Raw genomic sequence first — 18,221 nt, forward strand, 5'->3', positions numbered from 1 at the left:
ACTTGTTCCTTTGCAGCCTACGCATGCTGACACAGCTCCCCACCTGAACTGCTAATGATGCCTGGTAGTTTGTGGTACTTGGGTATTGTCTTATGTTTGCTCAAACTGCATATGTGTGATTGCATATTTTTGGGTATTTTCATATGTCAATATTTAATTCACTGACATTCCTGTATGCTTGGAAGAAAGGTAGATTGGATTTGGCACAGGACGCCTGCCCATATTTGTTGATCATTGTTGGGCTGGAAAAACAATGATAAAAAGTGTATGAAAAAAGCTCTCTCCAATATTTCCCTTCTCTTCGCCATGGTTACACTGCCCGTTCTTTCCGTCTTTTGTCCTTCTACAAAGATTCCAGGGCTCTTTTTCCACCATAATATCAGAATATTTTTTTCTCTTTTAAAGGCTGTAGGTGGGGTGTGATGGACTGTACCACTATCATAGAAGATTTTTTCAGGACACATCGCAGTTCCATAGTAGAATTTATCAATAGTAGAATTCCATAGGACATTATTTACCAACATATTACCCAGTGTGAGACTCTGCCAGTAAACCTCAGAGCATTGAGTTCTCCACTGATAAAGATGGCTGTCTGAAGTCATGAAATCCACTGCTGGGATGCCTGAGAGACAGTAATTGAATCTTGGCTGGAATTAGGCTTTCTATTAGTGTTGATCTTTGGGAATTATGTGGTAAAAAGGGAAAACTCCTTTACTTTAGTCACTTTGAATGTTCAAATGTACAGAACCTGCAAAACTAAGCAATGAAAAAAATCCATCACCACTCTCATGATAGCATAACTCATAGTCTCTGCTGTTATGTAACAATACACACTTTCAATTTTCTTATCGCCTGTCTCCAGAGAGAATGTTGTTAGTGCTGATGACCTTGAATAAGACCTTGTTGACTCTGTAAAACAATCTTCCTCTGCTTAGATTTTCACTCAGATTGATTTTGTTCTCAGATTATTCCTGGCAGGACTGAGTTTCTAGGAAATGAAAAGTGAAAGAAAAAGTACAGAAGATCAGCCCTTGAATATACAACATTGTGCAGTGAGATTGTTAAATGTATTAGCTGCTATCCTGTGCTAGAGCCTGTCGTGGTAAGCAGTGGATGACAGGATCTAGCACAGATACTAATGAAACACTGTTAATGAAAGATAAAACACTTGAGTCTTATTTTAGTTTTCCATTTCCCTTTCATTTGTGATGTACTGTACAACAGGCCACAGAACATGCACAAAAACAGATATGCACACATTCACACCAGGCAATGACAGTCTGCCCAGTCAGAATCTGAGCTGAGGTATCAGAATTCTGAATTCCCTGAATTCTGTCATGGATCATCCACAATAAGGGCAATGTTTGAACACGAGGATCCCCAGGAGAGAGCCTAGTAACATAAATCTTGGAGCAAAAGCAGATGATTAACTTCATAGTTTGTGTGGTTGAGCCAAAGTTGAGCATGAGGATATGTGAGTCACCATTCTTAGAAATGGATCCAACTTCAGACAGGCGTCAAAAGTAAGAGTATACAGTGCTGGGGCAATGACACTTCAATGATCAGAAGGATAACAAGAGTTTTAATGCATTGAAATTGATTTTCTGGTGATGCACACTGTCATGGAACTATTAATTTTTTAAGGATCACTTACTGACGTCAGACAGCTGCCAATTCTCCAGACTGGAAGGATGAACAGTTTATCCCCCTAGGTACCATATTTCCATATTTCGAAGCATTGGAATAATACATGTCATACAGCAACATAAAAACAGGAAGACAAGTATCACAGCCCCTATAATCGGTGTTAGTAACTTAAAAGAAAAACATTCCCCCTGGCCCAAACAGTGATTCTAACCAGGAGAGAAAAGCCGGTGTATCTTTTATGCCTCTCTCTTTATTCACCTTGTCTTTTAGTTCTTTTAAATGCTGAATAGCGAGCGTAAGATTTCCGTAATCATAGTCATTAGCTGGAATATATGTACAACAGGAGTCTCCTACTAAAGCATAGACTCCTCCAGATGCTGCATTTTGAAGGTCCAGCACGAACCTGTTCTGAAGTGCCATTAATCTAACTCCCCTTAATTCTTGTTTGATAGCGTCTAAGCCTTCTAACATGATATTAATAAAAGAGTACATTTCATAAAAAGTCGCATGGGTGAGGCTGTAGAATGAGGCATTAAAGCACATATATAACAAGATGCATTAAATTTCTTTAACTTTACAGTATGATTTATAAATTTATACCACAAATTACTCATATCCCCCTCATTATCAGTTTCATTCAGCCAGTTTGTATACAAAGAGGCTTCGTGTTTAGATTCTTCCTCTTTTGGGGTGGTGACAGGCTTCTACATAAAAAGGAAAAAGGCTGTGCACATCAGTCCCAAGCAGGTTATCCCCATCTGTCCTTGTGGAGACATCACTCCTGCGCTTTGTTCAGTTCGTTTGTGACCTTTTTACAGTGGGAAGCATGAATCCAGGGCACCATTTCTGTGACCTTCACAGCAGTGGCAGTGGTCAGCAGCACCTGGTACAGCCCCCTCCACCTGAGTGAACACCATTTCTTTTTCCTGAAGTCTTTCACCAGAATCCAGTCTCCTTATTCACTCATTAGTTCTTACAGCACAGGTAAATCCCTGTGGGCTGGAGCCCAGCATAATCCTAGGCTTTTTTGGTCAACATTGGTCAACAGATTGGTCAACAACTGGGTAATAACTCTTAGAAAAATCTACACATTGTTCCCCTGCCTCAGCTGTGACGTTTTGTAGAACAATACTAGCTGAAGTTGTAAAATTTCTCTTTGTTCCGTTCCTGCAAAACATCTTATTATGAACAAACAAACCACAATAATCATTTGCATCTAGGGGAATCACTCCCAAGGGTAACCCCCCTTAAAGCTATATTGTTCTACCCATCAGGTTCTGCCACTAGATAAGAGAATCTTTCCCATGAAATCATTTTTTGACCTTCATGATCCCTTCAGGGCGTACAATTAGCACAGAAGCAGCAGCTTTAGTCCACATGTTTTTCAAACAGGATATTAACGATATGATCATAACGAATAATACCAGACCCACAAATATGTATTGAACCAGAGACCCTCTCCATGTTCCTAGCACAGACTGTAGCCATGCACCAATACCCCAATCATCTGGATTGCAGGATTTACGAAGAAAATTATTTTCGCAGTAATTAATTTATTATATTTACTATATTTATTATACAAGTGTAAATTAATTACTGCGAAAATAATTTACTTCGTACACTGTGCAGAGTGCCGTATACTCCTAGTTGCGGCACACACGATACATACAGTAAAAAGCCTCAGGCACTGTGTTAGATGTGTTTTCGACGTTATATATGCGTTTATTAATGTCGTCGATTTTACGGTTGCAATTCGACGTTGATTATACGTCGAGGCGACGTATATATACGTATAGCCGTATTTTCGCCGTGAATATACGTATATGCGACGAATCAATGCCCACTGGGTAAACTCTTGAGCAAACTCTGAACCAGCTCTAAGGAAACTAATCCGATTAGACGTTACTTTGACTCATCTTTTTACGCTCAGTGCTGGATTGCTCAAACTCCAGCTAGGGTTAGGGTTAGCATTCCCACGCTACTTAGACACTTTGTTTACGCTCAGTGCTGGATTTTGGGAACTTCAGGACGAGTGGGAATTTTCTCCTATCTGTCAATTCTGTTTTGTTTTGGAGACTCTTGGGTGCCTATGTTGTACAGTGCAGCGTGAAGGAAACATTTTCCAAAACTGTGTCAGCTCAAAAGTTGTAAGAAAACCTCTCCAGCTGCTTTAACTCTCTTCATTTTTGTCATTTAATGTGACACTCGATGTATAACTGGAGCCTCACATATGCAAATGGTGAGGCTCCAGTTCGACACCACTTTACAGTATCTGACAAAAGCATGGCAGACTGTGCCATGACCGGCAGATAACTTCTGCTTATTTTTACCATATTAAACATTGGAAATCCTCCCAGTTGCATTTGTGACACTTGATTTTGACTCCACCTAAGACACTCTTAAATCTTCAAACACTTTTCTCTTCTCCCGCAACACTCTTGTCTGTCGGCACTATGTGGCAGCGTTGCATGACAACCCATCTCACCACGGAAAGGAACCTAACAGCTTTGGTAAGAGAGGAGAAAAGAACATGGCCCGTACGGGGACCGAACCCATGACCTTGGCGTTATTAGCACCACGCTCTAACCAACTGAGCTAACCGGCCTCACGACAGTGGTCCTCTCTGTGCTGCAAAAAATCGAACTCAGGGAATTTCTTTTGCCCTCCTTTGAATAGAAAGCCGTGTAATTCAGTGTACGGGCTTTCTCGTGCAGTTTCATGGTTCTTGTAACCCAAATCCTACACTGGCCTGAAGTGTCCCCCCATTTCACAGCATTTTTCAGCTGATTTAAAATGTACCTAAAGGAGAAGCATTATTGAAGACCATCAATTACCAAGAGCTTTTGTCAAAGGTTTTGGTGGTCATTTTTAATGACCACAGAGCACTATGACCTCGGTTTTACATCTCAGCCGAAAGACAGCGCCCTTTTACAACACAGCGTCTCCGTCACTATGCTGGGACATTGGGACCCGCACAGACCTCAGGGTGAGCGCCCCCCCGCCGGCACCATTAACACCGCTTCCAGCTGGAAGCTTTGTTTTTCCCTGTAGCTTACCCTCATCCGGGTACTGACCTGGCTCACACCTGCTTAGCTTCAGTGGGTTTTCAGTTGCGAGTTGCAAGGGGATGCAAGTGATGGAGCCGCTCGCTGCAAAAGCCACTGCATTGGCCGGGAATCAAACCCAAGCCTCCCGCGTGGCAGGCAAGAATTCTACCACTGAAACACCAATGCTCAGTGTCTGGGCCTTCAAAAAAGACGCTTTTTTGGTGCTCTGTGCAAAAAGCGTCGACATATGCTTCCAGCTGCAAAATGCCATTCGCGGATGCTGAAGAATTTATTTCAAGGCAGCGGGTACAAGCGATTGGGCGTTTTAAAACCACCAGGAACAGCAAAGAGGCGCGCTTCTTTGCTTGCGCCGGAACACACCGACTGGAGGCGGACAACGTAGTCGGCAGGATTCGAACCTGCGCGGGGAGACCCCAATGGATTTCTAGTCCATCGCCTTAACCACTCGGCCACGACTACAGCAAGCCCTGCTGCCGCTGCGTTCTTGCTACAATCTTACCTGGATCGCAAGGCGCCGGCGGAAGCCTATTTCAAAGTCGTTCTCCGTTTCAATAAAACATTTCCAAAATACAAGCCTTGCAGACAGACACGCCTCAGAGGACTTAAGGGTGGCTTCATGTCGGAATGATAAAGTCTCCCCGTCCGGACATGAAAATGCCACTTTGTTACACACAAAAAAAGAATCAACAACAGAGAAATGCCCACAAGCATTTGAAAAGCCGCACCACGTCGCACTTGAAATAGCTCTTACATTAGTGGTAGACGCAGGAATCGCCTTTTTATTTACGCTCTTACCAACGCGATGGAAAGCAAAACAAAGCAAAGCAGAGCAAAACAAAACGAACAAACGAAAACCCTCACGTCCCGCACTTGCATATAACGCCGTTACGTGCCCAAGCGGTATTGTATGTCATCCTAGCACTGCACGCCGGTGCGTATGGTATATGGGAACGAGCACACGCCACGAATCGTCTCGAATCACTCCCGACAGCTGTAAGGTGCCTTGAAGCGTGCACCCCCAACATTCTTCTTTGCGCATCTGTGATAGGTAAACTCTTGAGCAAACTCTGAACCAGCTCTAAGGAAACTAATCCGATTAGATGTTACTTTGACTCATCATTTAAGGGACCCTTGTTAATTGGAGAAATCAATGATTTCGAATGAATTCTGTATGCGTTAAAAGACAGCTATACACAGAAAACATGCAGGACACTGCTCATGATGTTTCCCGAGCCGAAACACAGTGCGTTTTTCCAAGCCATCTGACCAAGCCTGCCCCCTGAAAACTGCAGGAGATCGTGTAAAGACGTTCAAGTTTGTAACTACTGCACGCACAGGAAGCAGAATAAATTCCTCTATTCAAACTGTCAAAGGTTTGCTTTGCGAACGCTGCAGGACATCGCACAATCTCTTTTGAACAGGGACAAACGATTTCTTATGGGGCGCAGTAAGTACAGACGTTTAAAAAGCTCCACTCATGCCAATGATGCAGCATGAAGAAGCGCAACCTAAAGTTTGCATTCCTAGCACTGTTGCAACCTAGCACTGTTGCATTCCCCGCATCAGTAGCTAAGAGAATATAATTCACGACTCTTGTTAATGCAGTTTCAGAAACCAGACTGAAATTTCTCAAGTATATTATTTGAATCCATTTGATGTTGGGCAACAACTATTCTTTCAAGACTTTTAGATTGAAATGGGACCTTTGAGACAGGCCTGTAGTTGTTAAGAACTTGTGGATCCAAATTTGACTTCTTAAGGAGCGGTCTAAGAACCACTACCTTAAATTGATCATGTACGACGCCTGACGCAAGCGATGCATTCATCATACTAATTATAGGTCCTGCCAGTCCTTCGAGGGAATCTTTGACTAGCTGAGTGGGGATGGGATCTAGCAAACAGGTGGTTTACTTTGTCTTACGTCTGTGTTCATGAGTCCACCATAAGAAGAAATCTGAACAGGAGTGGTGATCATGCGAGGTCACCACGGAGGAAACCACTGCTCTCCCCCAAAAAAAAACCACCACTGCCCCTCTCAAGTTTGCTAAAGACGACATGGATGTTCCACAACTCATGGAACAATGTTCTGTGGACAGACGTGACAAAAGTTGAACTTGTTGGTAAATATGCACAGTGTTATGTTTGGAGATAACAAAACACCGCATACCAACTCCAAAACCTCATCCCACCTGGGAAGCATGGCGGAGGCTGTACGGCTTGCAATCATCGAGGGACCGATGAATTCCGAGATGTATCAGGAAATTCTACAGCAGAATGTCAGGGTGTCTGCCTGTGATCTAAAACTCAAAAGACGCTGGGTCTTGCAACATGACAAAAACAAAGGAGTACATCAACAACAGAGTGGCTGAAACAGAAGAAATTCCGTATGTTGGGATGGCCAAGTAAGAGTCCTGACACACACGCTTTCACTCATATGAGCTACACGGCTACCAAGATGATCTCAGGTGCGCCGAGCTGGTACGGAACATATTGAACTGATCGACGGCGAATTGTCTCTCAGACAGGCTTTTCACCTCTAAGCTCCCTGACTGACAGTGATCAGCTAGGTAGTAAAACAGTCAGCTGCTTCTAAGCCTTAAACAGCTGCATCTCGGCGCTTCCACGGAGAGATGATTTGAAAGCCGAACATCGCCCATTGGGAACACCTTACTATCACTAGTTTAAGAGACTCTTAAGGTCTTGCAGAGGTGCCTGTCTAATAGCATGCGCTTTGCAAGCTATAGGTGTTTAGGCTGAGGCAGAATGCCTGTTAACAAAATGTTTTTCTAAAGGGGCCTCGCACTCTTTTCCAAGCAATGGTCACCATCCCCACCGAGTGTCACAATGTAGTCATGTCCTAGGACATCACCTGTTAGTCTCCATTTGTCTGCCACCAACACTTTAGGTTACGGGGCCACAACCGCACCCCGGAGACCAGAGGAGCCGTTGGCGTTCTGGCGGCGCAGATTGGGCTGAAGGTGGGGCGCTTGAATCTCGCTGTTGGAGGCCGTCTGAAACTGACCCAAGCCTTTCCCTTGAATTAAATGTAAATAAGAAATGAACCCCAGATGCACATGGAATCAATCACGTGTTTCCTTTGAGCCGTTTCAGAGACTGCTCCAGAGTTTACCTTGCACAGATGCGCAAAGATTAATGATGGGGGTGCACGCTTCCAGGCGTCTTACAACTGTAGGGACTGATTAGAGACAATTCGTAGCTTGTGCTCATTTCCCTCTATTCCCCGTGTTGCAGTGGTAGGATGACTTAAATTCCTGCTTCGACACGTAACGGGATTATAATCAAGTGCAGGAGCTGAGGGCTTTAGTTTTGTTTCGTTTTCCATGGCGTTCGTAAGCGCGCAAATCAAAGGCAATTCCTGCGTCTAACACGAATGCTTTTGAAAGTGCAGTGTGGTGCAGCTTGTAAAATCCTTGTCCACATTTTTGGTTCGTTGATGTTTTTTCTGTCTGCCAAAGTTGCATTTTGACATCCGGACTGGGGGACTTTATCATTTGAACGTGAAGCCAGCCTTAAACCCTCTGAGGCGTGTCTGTCTGCCGGCACGAATCTTGTGAAAGGTATTTTTTTTAACGGAGAGCAACTTTAAAAAGGTTTCCGCAGCCACCTCGCAGTCCGTGTTTGATTATAGGAGGAATGCGGCGGCGGGGAGCCCGCATTTGTCGTGCTCGAGTGGTTAAGGCGATGGGCTCGAAATGCGTTGGGGCTTCCCCGCGCAGGTTCGAAACCTGCCGACTCCGGCGTCTGCCGCACGTCACCTTGTGCCTGCGCGGCAGAGGCGGAGTGCCGCTTCTCCTTTCCTGGTACTATAAAAACGCTAAATCGCTTGGCCCCGCTGCCATGGAAAGCAATTCTTCAGATAACCACACATTTTGCGTTCGCACCTCTGGTGCTCTACTTATGCCTTTGAAAACCTAATGAATAAAGCTGTAAGAACCGACACGATGTGTAGGTGCTCTTAAAGCACGCAGTAAAGAACTGTTAACAGCAAGGGTTTCAGTGGGTTAACTGAGGAGAAGGCGTGATCGCTAATTGTTGACTTTTTATTTGGTGTTAGAAACACTCTTACTGTGCATGACGTGCAACAAATGTAACCACAGAAATTGCATCACGCTTTCATGTATGCTATTGCACACACCAACGTTGCCTAGATAGAAAACCGAAATAGCCGTGGGTTTGCTTGCTGGTCTGAAGGATCTCTCTTCGAATCTCTATCATTTGTCAATGGAAGTAAAAGGCGCTGCAATCTGATACGTTCAGAATCAAACCCGCAGCTGTTGTTCGACTTTATTTCTTGACTAATTACAACTGAGTGTCGCATGAGCAGTTACATAAACTTGTCTGGTATATTTGAACACAAATGCCGTTCTTCAATTAAAACTAACAGTACATTGTCAGGGACATTCAGTTCTATACAAACAAGAGACAGACGAGAATATTTCTACCGTTCATGTGGACTACGTGTTGACTTACTGATCGGAATAATTGAAAGGTTCGGGCTCATAGCCGATGCAGTGCGTGCTAATTAGAACAGCAACGCTGAGCTCTCAGCACCGTACTGAGCCCAGGTGTTTTTCTAAAGCTGTCAGGTGCAGTTCATTTACATGAAGGAAATCTCTTACTGGGTACGATTACAATGCAGTAAGTAGCATAGACTACTTAGGGAGTAGCGCGATGCGTTTAAAAACGACCCGAGCCAGGCAGGAGTCGAACCTGCAATCTCTTGATCCGTAGTCAGACGCGTTATCCATTGCGCCACTGGCCCTGGTGTGACACTGCAGGACTGTAACCCAGTGAGATCAGCACTGCAACTAGTAAAATATTACCCCCGGTCCATTCTTTTCCAAAAGTGAGAAACACCTGTTTTCTACATTTTGTCTGTTTTAAAACCATATCTCATTAAACCAAACCAAGAGTTTGTCTTTTGCACTGATATTCTGATTCATTTCGATTTCAAAGAAAAAAAAAACATTATCTTCCAAAGCATCATAAAATTGTCCATTCTTCCAGACTCTACTTCTCTCTTGTAGTAGTACAGCAGACCTTTCCAGGTGAGCAGATCACAGAGTCCGAAATATGCTTCCTCCATCAAGCAAAGTACCTGAACATGACTCTGTCTTCATAAAAGCGCCCCTGTAATAAAGAAATTAAATCTGAAATCAAGAGGGAAGTTTCCTACTGAAATTCAATAAGTCATCAATTTTAACCTAGCAACACATTAAAGGCTGCATCTATACAAGTACGATTCTAGAAATGCTCACCAGATTACGTTTTAAGAAGGAACTGCGCCTCAGGTTCCGCCGAGATCTTAACTTGGATGGCAGGATTCAGAGTCCGGAGTGCGGACTGATGGCGCACGGAGGGTCCACATACTGTGGATCCCTCAGTTTTCTTGCGCGTGTTTAAACCGCCAGCGTGTGACTCCCCTGTCCCCGTGACCTCATTGCTCTGCTCTCGCCTCTGTGCAGCTGAGCCCAACTCATGGTAAAGTGGAAAACAATATGCCCTCAAAGTGGGATTTACTCTGGATCGAGGATAGATGTCACCTTTTTATCGTTGAACAGGATGTATGTGATGTGGCGACTAGGTTCAATTTTGTATCCTTTTAAAAGATTAAGGACTGGGGTGAGCGTGATTTACAACCCTTTCAGCTAAGAACCCGACATGAGCACCGTTTAAGCTGCATAGACTCGGTCGTTTAACTCTTCTCCATTAGCAGGGTTAAGGTTAAAGAAAAAAAACATTGCTGACTTCTTTTTTTTTGCCAGCCGCTAGCGCTGATTAGCAATGTTTGTATTTCATGTTTTGCAAGTTGCATCCATTTTAAGAAAAACAAGTCGCGTTAAAGACAGGAAATGAATACTTGCATTTAATTAAGTCTAGCTGTAGGCGGTTGTCTGTAAGGACCAGTTCTGTTCAAGAAGACAGAACAAAGAAGGCACCACTGGGATTCGGACTCAGGATCTCCTGTTTAAGAGACAGGTGCTTTAAGCAACTAAGCCACGGCACCCCGGGAGCGCTGTCCTTTTGCAGCCACTTGGACACACCACTCAGACACATCTGCATTCGGTGTGTGCTCCGCCTGCTCGCTGAGCAAGTTGCCACCTTTACATACAATAGCAACATCGACACCAAGAGAAAGGATGACAAATGGCTTTTATCTGGAACTTTTCACGTCCAAGGAGCTCAATGTGCTTTCTGTGTACAACAGGGCCTCTGAACTCCACACTGGCCACTGAACCACAGCAGTGGCGTGCTGGCTTGACATCTCCCAAGGAAAATGTTGAAATCGCATGTGGAACAGGAAAATGACCCTCGAGTATGAGGGAAAAAAATGAAAAAGATCATCTGGAGCGCGCTAGCTCATGTCCGGACAGTCCAGTTTCCCCGACGAGGCGATGGCGATGGAGTGCTAATCCATTGTGCTCTGCACGCATGGGTTCAAATCCCATCCTAGTCGCTCTCCATGTCTGACACGTGTGCCTGTTCGACATTGGCCCTCCTGTCGTTTGCTCCGGTACTAGAGCCGAACATTTTCTAGCGGTGGCTGAACATGGTATAGTAGGTTAACGTCGGTATCGAGCAGTAACAGTAACAGTATTTACGTGCCGCTGCTGCCAAGTGGCTCTGGGTTGAGACTGCGTTTTCACTTACTTGCAACGCAAAAGGAGAAAGCGATTTTTGACAGTCTCTCGAGAGACTGCGCTAGGTGTTTAGGCATAGACTTTGTCAGTTCCCCCTGGGATGATGGCCTCTCAAATAGCTTGTGATTCCTCTAGACGTTTATACAGTAGAAGCCTGCTTCGTGGCTTAAATCCAAGCTAAGGAAACGAGTTAGAGGTCTGTTACGACCCCAAGTGTCTAGGGGTAAAGGGGTGTATCATTTAGGATAATTCTTTTGGAAGCAGGGGGATTCTGGTGAGGGACTAGTAAGCGTGATAAGGGTAAGGAACTAGAGTGGTGCCAAAGAAAAGAAAATAAACAAAATGGAGCTGGCTAGGACAGTGAGGGAAAGCTAATCTGACTACAAAAGAAAACCCGAAACACACGGTCTTCGGCGTCTTCAACACCCTAGCTAACCTGCACTGACTACCCAAAACCATACAAGACAAATGGCACTCACCCGTACTAAACTAGTGTACTAATACAAAGTCAACTAAGTGTGTAAGTGTACCCAACAACCTAAACTAACCTTATATACAAAAGTTCACACAAAAACACAAGTGAACCAGGAATACAAATAAGGGAAAACAAGAGTAATAAACAGGAGCAGGGTACAAAAGAACACAAAAGTTGAACATGTAACACTGGGGCAAGGGAATGACAAAACAAGGAAGAACACACAAACAAATGAAAGAACAAAGAAACTAATGTAAACCAACAAAACAACAAAGCCGAAGCTATACCAAAATACACAAACACAAAGCAAAACAAACCAACAAACGAAGCCGAAGCAATAACAAGAAGCAAAGCGAAGCAAAGCGAAAACCAAAACCAAACGGGACCGAAGTCAAACGAAAGGCCTCTTCTTTCTGAAAGCCTCCATGTTATATAGTGAATAAGATGTGTTCTGATTGGCTGAGGGCTGTTTGATGATGACATCATATTGAAACTGTGGTGTGATGGTTGACATTGTTTGACATAACAGAAAAAACACACACAGAACACACACTGGGACGTAACACCCCCACCCATAAAAACAAACATCTAATGTTTGGACAATGAAGACAAAACCAATCAAACAATATGCTATACTCTACCCCCAGCCAGGTCATTTCCAAGAATAAGAGTTACTCCATTAACAGGTAGCGAAGGACATACCCCAACTCTAACAAATCCAGTAACTAAACCACATTGTAGATGTACACAGTGTAAAGGCACTTTCATAAAACCCATTTCGATGCCTTGAACTAATACACTCGAACCACAGAAAGATTTATCAGACAAAGGCAGTGCATCCACAACAATAAATGACTGGGCTGCTCCACTATCTCTAAATATTTGAATTGTTTTCTGGTCTTCTGGTTTACCTTGTAGCGGCGAGGCTTATTAATAAGAAATAATTAAGTGTTTCTGAGCTTTCCCAAATTATTTCTCTGTTCATCTCTGTGGTGCAGCCACAGAGAAACTATTCATGCAAGCTGATATAAGGTTTGATTAGGACAGCTCCCAAAGGGGGATGCACTTAGCTAAGCCTGGCTATCATGATCAATGGTCATCCATTGGTGCCTATCTGTCTAGGGAGTGCCAGTTGGACATCTGGACTGCATTCCTAAGTGTCAGGAGTAAGTGACTCATATCTCACCTTGATCAACCAATCAGGGACTGGTAGGGCCGAGTAACCCACATGGGACTCTGATGCCCATGGAACTTTCAACCAATCAATGAGCTGAAGTTCCTCCAGGTAAAAACAGGCAACACAGAGAGCCTGAGAGATTCAACAAGATTCGGCTTCAGTAAGATTCAGTAAGATTCTGGAGAGGATTCTGTGGACTGTTCTAAAGGGAATTCAAAGGAGAATTCCAGGGCAGGACGGCCCAGGAGCAGAAGGATCCCAAGGGCAGGACATTCTCGCAGCGCGCCTCCTGACCATCCTGAGACTCAGCCCGGACAACCACGGAACGGCCAGTGTGTCCGAGTGCCAGAACTTTCCTTTGTTCTAAGAGTCTAGAGCGGAGGTTGCCAGAGACTAACCAGAGGATCCACTCGAGGTTAGCACCAGCAGCAAGCCTCGTGAACAGGTCGGAACTGTGGACAGCTGAATCACTATTCAGAACTAGCTCTTCATCAGGAACGAACAGGTCCTCTTCCTGACTTGCTGGGACCCACAGTCATCTTTTCTCCTGTGCACAAACTTTGCTAGTTAAAGCCAACAGTGAGCATCAGCAGCGCATCGTTGCAAGCCGCACATCACAGCCTGGCACCGAGCCAGAGAGCGCGGATTTGACAGCAACAGCCTGCAACTGTTTCTTTGTGCCCGCAGGAGATCTGAATCCCCAGAAATTGGATGAGTATTCAACTTCAATGCATTACAGCTCGAGAATTCAATTGTTATCCCAACCAGTTGATATCAATTTATTTCCTAAGAGTTATGTACTTGTTTTGAGTATCTAATGTAGAAGTTGTAACCAAGTTCAATTACGAAACGGTATAAATGAATGATATACTGAACGTATGTCCTCTTGATATGTGTAACACTTAGTAACTGACTGAATATATACCTTTTGTATTCTGATAACCCTCTCGATAAGATCTGTTAGGTTTACATGCATATTCTATGTATTAATAAATGTATCCTCGTGTATTAGTACCTGTGTGTGTGCGTTGTTTGAGTTATGTCGCATGGTTGGATTCTAAAGCCATCAAAAGAATCAACTTTGTGATTTACTGCTACAATTAATAATTGTCTCAGTAAATGCCCAAACCCTACAGAACTGGTGCCTTCAGAGAGCCACTATGATTACATATTTGGCGTCCCTGAGCCGGTTTTCTTACAACCTGTTAGCGAAATGAATCCTTCCATAATAAATGGTTCATAACTAGGGTCAGGGAGACTGTTTTCACTAGACAAAGGAATAGCAGAACGGGAGACAGTCTTAACAAACCCAGCACTCTTAGGATGTTGCTGTTGCTGCTGCTTATGTTTTAGGGCCAAACAATCTGCAATTATATGACCTCTCTTGTGACAATAAAAACATTCACGCTCCTCTTTAAGACGTGAGGAACTAGTTTTTACTGGGGGAGACTGAGACTGGGAACTTAGAGTAGACAAAGTCTTCTCCGCACGCACAGACATGAAAACATTCTTATGAGTGAGCACGAACTCATCTGCCAAAACAGCGGCTTGCGATAAAGTAGTTACTTTTTGCTCATTCAAATACACAACAATGCGTTCAGGCAAACAGTTCTTAAATTCCTCTAAGAGCATTAACTCACGCAATGAGTTAAAGTCACTCACTTTACTGGCTACAACCCATTTATCAAAGAGAGTGCCCTTCTCTCTAGCAAATTCAACAAATGTCTGGTCTGACACTTTACGATGATTTCTGAAGCGTTGTCTATATGCCTCAGGAACTAATTCATAAGCCCGTAAGATAGCAGCTTTCACAGTATTGTAATTCAAACTTTCTTCTAAAGAAAGTGTAGAACAAACTTCCTGAGCTTTGCCCACTAATCTACACTGCAAAAGCAGTGACCAAACCTCCTTAGGCCAACGAAGTGATGTGGCAATTCGCTCGAATGCACCAAAGTACGAATCAACTTCCGTCTCCCTAAACAGAGGTACTAAAGCAATGTGCTTACTTACATCAAAGGTGGTAGAGAGTGGATCTTGCAAAGGAGACATGCTAGAGGCCTCGGAGTGGGTCGGCTGCACAGCAGGAGCATTCTTTCGTGCTTCTAGCTCAAGCTGTCGGAGCTTAACCTCTTTCTCCGCCTGGATCGAGGATAGATGTCACCTTTTTATCGTTGAACAGGATGTATGTGATGTGGCGACTAGGTTCAATTTTGTATCCTTTTAAAAGATTAAGGACTGGGGTGAGCGTGATTTACCACCCTTTCAGCTAAGAACCCGACATGAGCACCGTTTAGGCTGCATAGACTCGGTCGTCTAACATTGCTGACTTCTTTTTTTTTGCCAGCCGCTAGCGCTGATTAGCAATGTTTGTATTTCATGTTTTGCAAGTTGCATCCATTTTAAGAAAAACAAGTCGTGTTAAAGACAGGAAATGAATACTTGCATTTAATTAAGTCTAGCTGTAGGCGGTTGTCTGTAAGGACCAGTTCTGTTCGAGAAGACAGAACAAAGAAGGCACCACTGGGATTCGGACTCAGGATCTCCTGTTTAAGAGACAAGCGCTTTAGCCAACTAAGCCACGGCGCCCCGGGAGGGGTGTCCTTTTGCAGCCATTTGGACACACCACTCAGACACATCTGCATTCGGTGTGTGCTCCGCCTGCTCGCTGAGCAAGTTGCCACCTTTACATACAATAGCAACATCGACACCAAGAGAAAGGATGACAAATGGCTTTTATCTGGAACTTTTCATGTCCAAGGAGCTCAATGTGCTTTCTGTGTACAACAGGGCCACTGAACTCCACACTGGCCACTGAAGCACAGCAGTGGCTTGCTGGCTTGACATCTCCCAAGGAAAATGTTGAAATCGCATGTGGAACAGGAAAAGGACCCTCGAGTACGAGGGAAAAAAAAGAAAAAGATCATTTGGAGCGCGCCAACCCATGTCTGGACAGCCCAGTTTCATCGACGAGGTGGCCGAGTGGTTAAGGCGATGGACTGCTAATCCATTGTGCTCTGCACGCATGGGTTCAAATCCCATCCTCGTCGCTCTCTACGTTTGACGTTGGCCCTCCTTTTGTTTGCTCCAGTACTAGAGCCTTACATTTTCTAGCGGTGGCTGAACATGGTATAGTAGGCTAACGTTGGTATCGACCAGTGGCAGTAACAGTATTTACGTGCCGCTGCTGCCAAGTGGCTCTGGGTTGAGACCGCGTTTTCACTTACTTGCAGCACAAACGGAGAAAGCGATTTTTGACAGTCTCTCGTGAGACTGCGCTAGGTGTTTAGGGATATACTGAGGGATCCACAGTATGTGGACCCTCCGTGCGCCATCAGTCCGCACTCCGGACTGAGAAGAAGACAGGCTGAAGAGTGACCCCAACAACTTTCACTCTCTCTGAGACAAAGCAATAGTCAATTCTGGAGCTGCTATTCCTCCCTGACCATGTATATCCTGCTGTTGTGGGATATATACATCTATATGTGTCTGAGAGTTTAAAGTCTTGAACTAAGTTTTGCAGGGCCAGTGAGCTGGAATCCAATTTTATCGGAGAGCTAGACTGCCTGTCTGTGTGCTCTAAGATACAATTAAAATCCCCTCCCACTATCACTTCTGTGCTACATAACAATAGGGGGGAGAGTGCCTTGAGTAGCTCCACCCTTCCTCCCACGTCAGTAGGACAATACACATTGATTAGCCGCAGGTTAACGGTCCCCCATTCCACATCCACACACAGCAACCTGCCATCTATGACCCTCTGAATACTTTTCAATTTGAAAGCCCATCCTTTGAAAAGAATGGCCACGCCAGAGGCTCTGTTGTTATTGTCCCCTGACCAAACAGAAGGCCCTTTATCCCACCTATCTTCAAAGCTTTTATACCTTTCTTGATAGGCTATAGCACACTTCTGCAACATCAACACATCTCTCTCTCTCTGCTGGAGGTAATCAAAGACAGACTGGCATTTAACTCTGTCATTGATACCTCTGGTGTTAAGAGAAATTATGTTTAGAGCCATATTACATAAGAAAGTGGAACCAGTCTTTACAAAACACATTTCTCTTCGGTCTCACCTGTTACCTTCTTCTTTTTCTTTTTCTTCTTACCAATTTCCTGCCAGCCATCCTCTGAATGAGCCTTCATCAGGGTGGCAGCAGTAAAAGCATTCACGGAGTCCATTTCAAGGAAGGGGGTAGAGGGAGGGGTGGAGGGGTTCCAGCTGTCCCCATCGCCATGCTCTCCTTCCTCCTCGCTCGGGGAGAAAACAGAGTCATTTTTCCTTTTCCTCAAGTCCAGCTCCTGGGAGCACTGAGGGGAAAGGGGTGCAGCCGATGCACCAGTCTCCTCTTCCCCCTCACCCACCAGCTGCTGCAGATCCTCCGTGATGGACTGGATGGAGGAGAGGAGGGCATCTGTAGCACTTGCAGAGTCTGAGAAAAGCAGCTCCGCTGAATCCTGGGTATCCTCGCTGGACCCGCTCCACCGGGGGGCCCCACACTGGCCCTCGTTCTGAGGAGCAGGAATGGGGGAGGGGTCCTCGCTGTTCTCGGGGGTTTTCAAACCCTCGTGCTTGTCTGGTGCAGTCTGCGGTTGTGGGGGCGTAGTGGATTTCTCTTCCACCGGGCCCAGAGCCACAGCAGGACTGATCCTGGCTGGAGGCTGAGACTCTTTGTCCAACAAGGGTTCTTTGTTTGACTTGTTGTTTGCTTTGGCTTTTCGGGCCGGTTTGGCTGAAACAAGCACTGCCTCATCCTTTCTCATTTTGAGTTAATTGGCGTAGGCGTGAGGGCAGTTCTTAAAAACGTGTCCTTCCGAGCCACATAAATTGCACTTTGGCAGCATTGAACAGTCAGAGGCTAAATGTCCCTGTTTGCCACAGGTCTTGCAGCATTTCACAGTGCAGGACGATGCCAGGTGTCCCACAGCACCACAGCGCCGACACACCTTTGGTTGTCCCACATAAAAAACATAGCCATTGCAGGCGCCCAGCCGGATTGTAGAGGGCAGGTGCCTTAAGCCTCCATTTACATTGTCCGGTAGCAAGCAAACCTCGAATTTCCTTGCTCCTGTTTTTATACCGTCAACATCTCTAACCTCAGTTCCATGGTGGATGGTGCAGTACTGCTTAAGCCAGGTGTGAATGTCCTCCGTCTTTGCCAGTTCCGAGAACATAACAACATGCACCGTTTTCC

The 18,221-nt window shown here is 44.8% G+C and overlaps 3 non-coding genes across 3 annotated transcripts; 1 reads left to right on the forward strand and 2 right to left on the reverse strand.

Annotated features, from left to right (window-relative positions):
- Positions 1-5,092: 5,092 nt before the first annotated feature.
- Positions 5,093-5,174, reverse strand: trnas-aga (transfer RNA serine (anticodon AGA)). The gene has a single exon. It is a non-coding gene; the product is annotated as a tRNA-Ser (tRNA).
- Positions 5,175-9,425: 4,251 nt separating this feature from the next.
- On the reverse strand, positions 9,426-9,498 carry trnar-acg (transfer RNA arginine (anticodon ACG)). Its single transcript has one exon. It is a non-coding gene; the product is annotated as a tRNA-Arg (tRNA).
- Positions 9,499-15,994: 6,496 nt separating this feature from the next.
- trnas-gcu (transfer RNA serine (anticodon GCU)) lies at positions 15,995-16,076 on the forward strand. The gene has a single exon. It is a non-coding gene; the product is annotated as a tRNA-Ser (tRNA).
- Positions 16,077-18,221: the final 2,145 nt, after the last annotated feature.

The sequence above is a fragment of the Lepisosteus oculatus genome, unplaced genomic scaffold, assembly GCF_040954835.1.
Source record: "Lepisosteus oculatus isolate fLepOcu1 unplaced genomic scaffold, fLepOcu1.hap2 HAP2_SCAFFOLD_76, whole genome shotgun sequence".
NCBI classification, from domain to species: domain Eukaryota; kingdom Metazoa; phylum Chordata; class Actinopteri; order Semionotiformes; family Lepisosteidae; genus Lepisosteus; species Lepisosteus oculatus.